We start from the raw sequence: 7,538 nt of genomic DNA, 5'->3' as shown, positions 1-7,538 counted from the left end.
GCAGCTAGAACAGTCAGGTTACAATGGATACCAGGCCATCACCCATGGTTTCCAGGAAACGAATATGCAGGTAAATTAGCCAAAGCTACCAATGGAAAAAATTGTAAAACACTACCTCTACCATAAAAAAGGTAAAGTGTTCCCCTGTGCTTAGCACCATGCCATGAAGGCGTATAGGGGGTGGGGGTAATGCCCCACACTTTCTTGATCTGGTCGTGAGTGGGGGGTGATGTGATCAGCATCACACCCCTGACCGCCTTTACCCCCAGGGTTTCCCCCAGGTACCCATGTTGTTCGATGCTGGGTGGGCACCGGGGCCGCTTCCATTGTTAGAAAAGTTCCCGAATTTGAACCGGCCAGGGATCGAACCCGGGACCTTTAGCATGGTAGTCAGACGCGTTACCAACTGAGCCACTGCGGCCACTTCATATACGATACTATTACCAAGAGCTAAACAAAAAATTAAAGAAGAATGGCAAAACCAATACGACATTTTATCCCAAACAACAGGTAAGAAACACCACCAATTTTATCCAACCATAAAGGACCAACCTTGGTGGTATGAACTGAACCTACCCCAAAGGACAAAAATTCTCATTACCAGATTACGGACTCAACATATCCGAACACCCGAATTCTTACATCGAATAGGACAATGGCCCACAAATTTATGTCAGTGTGGAGAGGCAATTGGATCCATAGAACACATGATGTTTGAATGCATCTTTCATCAACACGAAAGAGACATACTCATTGAAAGATTAACTCAACTGAAAATTCCACACCCACTGAACTAAATACACTTATTTTTACACAAAACCCACACATCCTAAACAGTATTAGTAAGTTTATAAAGAAATCCCAAATCACCATATAATAATGAAAAAAAAAATACACAACAACACGGACATTTATGTAATACAATGTAACCCTGTGTATATAATTTGTCTACATTTTTGTTTTTTTCATCCCCACCAGGGCACAAGATACCCAGTAAGAAGACTCCTCGGTGTGCCTCGAAGGAGTGAAGAATAGTAAATGTTTAACTGTATACTAACATTCCCAAACTGTGTGATCGTCTAGAATCAACTAACAGAACTACTCAATACACAATTTAGATCGAAAAAAAAAAAGGAACTTAAGAAGAAAAGTGAGAGTCTCAACTTGGCCAAAAGTCACCAAAACAGGTGAAGGCCATTAATGAAACCAAGGAAGCAAGCAACAATCAGTTCATGTCGCATTATACTGGGATTTTGTTTGCAAGGTGGGCGTGCGTTTTTAGTGTGGCAAGTGGTATTCATCGGAAATGCATATTTTGAAGTGTATTGACATTTTCAGTATCGTGGCGTTCTTCAGCTGGGAGCCGGAGATCCATGAGTTGCAGGAGGATGGTTTAGTGACCGGAAAAAAGAAATGTGTCAAATGCAGTGGACAATATCGCAAGAATGTGTGGATGAAGTTAAAAATATGGCAGCGAGCATAAAAAAATTGACTTAATTCTCGAGGAGGTACAGTTGGTTGATGGCCCCATGGAGAGCCCCACAAACCATGCATGGTAAGGTTAGGTTAGGCAAACATAGTTAAAATGTGGGGTTGTAGTAATGTCAGGATGCGAAAGGAGTGTTAGTTTTGCTGCTGTTTGGGAATTTTTTACAGGAAAAATGAGCGATAGTAGTACGGAATAGAAGTATCTTGTGCATACGCTGGTCATACTTTGTGATCAAATATCTCTGTTATTTGTGGTTTCCTAATGCTGGAACTACTTTTATATTATGTAAAACATTGAAATCTGTCGATTAAAAAAAATCGACTTAATTCTCGAGGGGGTACAGTGGGTCGATGGCCCCGAATTGGATACCCCCCTCAATTTAATGCTCAATCCCCTTTAACCAAAATACCTGCCATTATCTTAGACTTAGAGTTGGATACTGTCCCCCCAAACTTTAATTCAGAATCCCCCATCCAGAACCCACATGTCAATTAAGGCCTAATATGTAAGAGTTGGATACTTATCCCCCCTTTTTCGATAATACCCTTAAACACTTTCTTTTCTTCATCTAATGAATTAAATATGGTGCATTTAATGTGTCAATTTTTTACATATATGTTTGTTGTAAGAATGGCCCGCGAGGCTGAAACACGCATTCTCAATAAAGACATTATTATTATTATTATTAATATTGGGAAAAAATATGAATGTTAAATGTTATATTATTTTAAAGAAAAAATCCCCCCCAAAAAAATCTCGATGGCGCAACCTGCGCTATAATCCCCCCTGTTGGCACCCCTGAATGAGATCTTGTTGTGTAAGGTTCTATGGTGTTAATTTGACATTGGAATATTAATCTGACGTTGTTGTTAGGTTCGTTGGTATTAGTATTAATTTGACATTTGAATACTAATCTGACGTTTTTAGGTTCAATAGTATTAGTAATTTGATTTCTACAGTATTATGGGCCTTTTTGTTGTTGTTGTTGTTCTGTTTGATGTTAATAGCATTTTTCTCTATTATTTTGTTTCATACGTGTCTAAGAGATGGAAAGAAGTAAGAGAAATTAATCGAAAATAGTATATTCACTTATGCGGGTGATAGTACATTTGTGTTGGTTCCCAACTGCACCCTTAAACAAAATTTATGTTCCATAAAACTAGATTTGCCAACTGTAATGAATTAAATTGTGGGAGATATCTTTAGAGCCTTCAAACCCTTTAGATTAAAATGTTTTATTATTTACTTAAGTTTGGGGGACCAACAGGGATTTTAGCTGCCCAATTATAGGTCTACGCTAATTACATTTAAGAGTTACAGCCACAAATATACAATGTCACACACATACAAGTAATTTCGTTGTTGATTACATTATTAGAATTTGACATGCTAATCTAGAATATGCTTAGTCGAAAAAAAATCACATTATATAAGAGTAAAGCCAAGAATTATTGGTTATGTACAAAGAAAGTAATACAAATTCACCACACAAGTATAACAATAAATGATCATTATTTTTCTGACAGGAGAATTCAACTAATGATTGATATATGTAATACATATATTCACTATGGGATATGTACAGAGCATTCCTTGACATTCGCTACGAGACTCGGTGGCAAGCTGCCCATCATCAGCACCCGTCTTTCCTGGTGAACGGGTCATCGACAGTCGCTAAAGTCGGCTATTAAAATTACAGTTTTCATATGTACTAATTTTGACTACAGAATGTGTTGAAAATGATGTCCCTCTGCTGCAACACATTCCTGGCATCTCCGAAGGAAATTGGAATTTACACGTGCAAGTTCGTCTACTGTAATTCTCCCGATTTTTCATACAATACTCTCTTTTAACTCACGGATGGTGTGCAGATTGTCCTTGTATACTTTATTTCCCCCCATTTTTTTTCTGCTTTTATTCAGAACTGACCCAGTTACTCTAAACTTTTTTACGAGGTTTAATATAAGCGACTCTCGCGGACCCATTCACCGGGAAAGACAAGCGCTGATGCCAGGCCGCTTTCTGCCGAGTCTCATAGCGAATGTCAGGGAATGCTCTGTATATGGATATGATATTGCAGTATATTAGAGTATACTTTGGATGCAATATTATCAGACCAAATTAATGTATCCGTGCTTCACATTCTACTTAAACACATTCTGAACTAGAAACATATGAAAAAAAGGGACTTAGTTTCAGAAGTCAGGTGCCAGGTGAAAATTTTCAGGTCCCATGGTGACTGGGCACCTTGTATTTTTCTTCTGCTGCTAATGAGAATAACTTCATCAAGGTGTCCCAGGTTCGAAACTCAGTGGAAGGACATTGCACAGTAGTTTGGATGCTACTTTGAACAGTCCGCACTTTCCAGAATTCACCAGCATGTATCAGACTGGTGTACCAAAAATAGCACCAAATTTGGTGAAATCTAGAAAGCTTCATTCTGAAACAACTGAAAACTAGATTCGGAATATTCACGTTCATTGGGAAAAAGTTACTGATGGTGACTAAATTACAGAATATATTTCATGAAAATTGTATATTTTCACTGAACAACATCTTATTTTGCATGTGCACTAGCAATTTATGTGATATTATTTTGTAAAAATATCAAATATTGGGAATAGATGCTTTCCTGCATGTTGCAGCAGATGTGGGACTCATTTTTTGATGCATCACATACTTTATTTCACCTTGCGTGCAAGTGAAGGTGGAGCGCTATTAAAAATTTTGACAGTTTATGCCTGGAACCATTTTTTTCACCCTGCCTGCAACAAAATCGCATTACATTCTGTACTCTTGCCTACAGAATGCATATCATGAATCAGAACAAGCTTTAGTGCAGATGATGCTATTCTGATTCACCAGTCCTGGATGCTGATGTAAAATGATGATGTCATGGTTAACGTGGTGAAAGCTTTGGTGCACACCAGTGACATACAGAATGCCGAAGCGTGCATCAGCACTGCACCAGCCCTCCACTAATGGAATCTAGAAAGTGCGGAGTACTTCCAGTTCCGAATAGGCTATCTCTGCATAAAGTAGACTAAACACAGCAGTTCACCAATAAAGAGAGGGGCTAGTGTTGGTTTTGTTAACTTTATCACCGTAAGTATATTTTGTAAAACATTCATGATGCCCTAAGAGTCTCTGAGTTATGTAAGTTCTTGCAGCTCCTGGATAACCTCATCCGGCAGTTCACAAATTTTGTGTTTGTGAAACTTTGTTAACTATATGTTTTAGGGCTAAACCAGTACCACCATTTGATGATTGCTGCTATTACCGATACATGTATAATTCAAGTATCAAATTAGAAAGACTTGTCAATGAGTCATACTAACTCATTATATCACATTCCTCTAATGACATTCAATAACTCTCAAATTATTCTCATGTAACAATCTTGTGACATTTCTTTCTAGACCCAAAGAGTGCACAAAGAAGAATTTGAAATGTTGCAGAACGTTTTAAAGTATTGCAATACACTGAAAAGTTGGTGATTTGAAAAAATAAAAAAAAACAATTACGAAGAGAAATGTTTTTAAAAAATGATGGGAGACATATTCTGAAATGTATGGGTGACTTCATTTATTGCAGAAGACTCTGGAAGAAATTAAAGAGAATGGCAATATGAACTCACTGCAGATTTCCCTTTTTCACAAGTGTGATAAGGCACTAGCTTTTAAATTTAATCCTACACAAGAGATCGAAAATCTTTGGAGAAAGGAGGAGGATTTTGAATTATCTACTGATATTTGCGATCCATAATTAACCTTTTAGGACCCAAGTGTCTCGATCAAAACTCTGTGTCAAGGTCGTAGTTTTTAAATTATAATTTTTCTATTTTCGCTAGAATTTCGATTTTTTTTTTAATATTGTTCCTAACACATGTATTTAACAGAAATGTTTCTTGCACTTTTTTTTCTTCATGAAAATGGAGGGGAAAAGGCACTTCTCTTTTCAAGGGAAAATTTTTGCCGACAAAGGAAGACTGGCTTTGTTGTCCTAAAGCAATGCTTTTCACTCCCGCCTGGTGACTGCATTCAAAGGAAGCTTGTTTATCAGTATCCGATGTCAAAATGAAAGTTTTCCTTGCGGGCGCAAGCAGGGGGAGGGGGAAGACTGCTTGTTGAATCTGCATTGTGAGAATGGAATTTAGAGGCACGCTGAAGAAAACCTTTGGTTTTGAGCAGAAGTGTTCCACAAGTTGCAACACAGGTTACCCTGAATCAGCGCTCATTTTTCACTGTGTGTAGGTGTGTGTTGTTTTGTGCCCAAGTGCGAAGATATTTTTTGAGTGAAGTGACAGACTTCCAAGGACTTTTTGTCATCTACGTGTTTTTCTTGTGGTGTGAAAAGTGTGCTAGTGTCGTTTGTGCCTGCTGCATTTTGAACTTTTCACATCCTTTTTGTTCGGGGGGGGGGGGGGGCTGGGGGAGAAACCCCATTTTTTTTAAAAAAAAAAGTATTTTTCATGGGATTTCCCCCTCCATATGTACGCCGAATGTGCATAAATTATATATCGTCCAAAACTGTGATATATCCTGCGTACAACGGTATATCGTTCATATCTCCAGGGCAAATAGTCCCTGAGCTAAAGCCATTTCAAGGTACCGCTGCACTTTGAAGCTTGAATCAGTGGCGTGCCGACCATTACTTTTGAGGGTACAACTCATGTTACATTGGTCATAAGATAATAATGCAAATATTTTTGTGTTCCTTACATGTCAGCGATCATTCCCATGTGCATGTCGACACTGTCATGTACTTTTTCTTGGGGGAGGAGGACCCCATTTTTCCCCGACATTTTGGAATTTTGAGAGTTAGCCCCCTCCCCTGCCACACATACGCGGAATTTGCATACATTTCATATAGTCTGAATCTCTGGTTCATTCCGCGTACAACGGTATATCACTCATCTGTCTAGGGCAATTAGCCTCCGATCTACACTCATTTAATTGAAACTCTACATTTTGCTCAAAATCGGCTAGGGACTAAGGGGGTTACATGTAAAAAAATGGCCTTGGGACTGAAAAGGTTAAAATTTGAGAACATTATTTAAAATAATAATTTGCTTGTTTCACAGTTGAATTGTTATGTTAAACAATGTAATATTATCCACAAGATTCATTGTATTACTATTTCCATATGTTTTTGTTAAAGTCATTCCATTGTTATAACTGCAACATTATTCAAACTAAAAATAAATATCTGATGAAGTTAATGTGCGTTCTCCGAAAACGTAACAGCAAAAATTCTGTTTAAGTGCTTGTAAGAACCAAAAACTGCAAGAAAATTAATTCGAGAGTATAGTTGAACAAAGATTACACTTTTGTAATAATTTGTGTGGCACCACTTTTGTTATCAGCTATTTATTCAAGAGGAGTGGGGACATCGTAACTTGTTTGTACACAGTAAGACTAATCAGGAAGTTGTCAATAAGTAGTTTTCAGACAACACTTGTGAGAAGACAATCACAAGTACTCCGCAAAGCATTGTACTGACTTTGAGTTCAGGTGCCATTGGCTCATTAGTCTGGAAAAAAGGAGTCTAGGGTGTACTACATGTGAAGTGAATTTGACACTTTTGGTGTCCCTAAAGAAGACCTAATTAGTCCCCAGAAGTATATTTTTCCTTAATATTTATCACAAAAATATTTTCTTTTAGGCAACAACTGCACTTGATTCATCAGATATTGTATGCATCCAATGTGTTGCAGAGATTGATCTCTTTCATGATTTCCTCCAAACATGTCAAAATCGTGACATGATGATGAAAGATAAAATCTCCACAAGGAAAATGAACTTCAGTCAAAGGGGGACAGGACAGGTAAAAATGTTAATTTGCAAATATTTAAGTTAATGCTACCGCAAGACAAAATGGTGCATTCCTTGTGAGAAAATGCATGATATTTTCTACATTTTATCTCCACAAGGTGGAAATATTTTTTTTTTCAGGTATTGCCCAAAGTTTGTTACTGCCATCTTGGATTCTTCACATTGCTCCCTTCAATTTCGAGAAGTGTAATTTTTTTATATTATTATTCGGACAC

This window comes from Lepisma saccharinum, chromosome 19, assembly GCF_977018435.1.
Source record: "Lepisma saccharinum chromosome 19, izLepSacc3.1, whole genome shotgun sequence".
NCBI lineage: Eukaryota > Metazoa > Arthropoda > Insecta > Zygentoma > Lepismatidae > Lepisma > Lepisma saccharinum.
Note: the sequence above shows the minus strand (reverse complement) of the source record.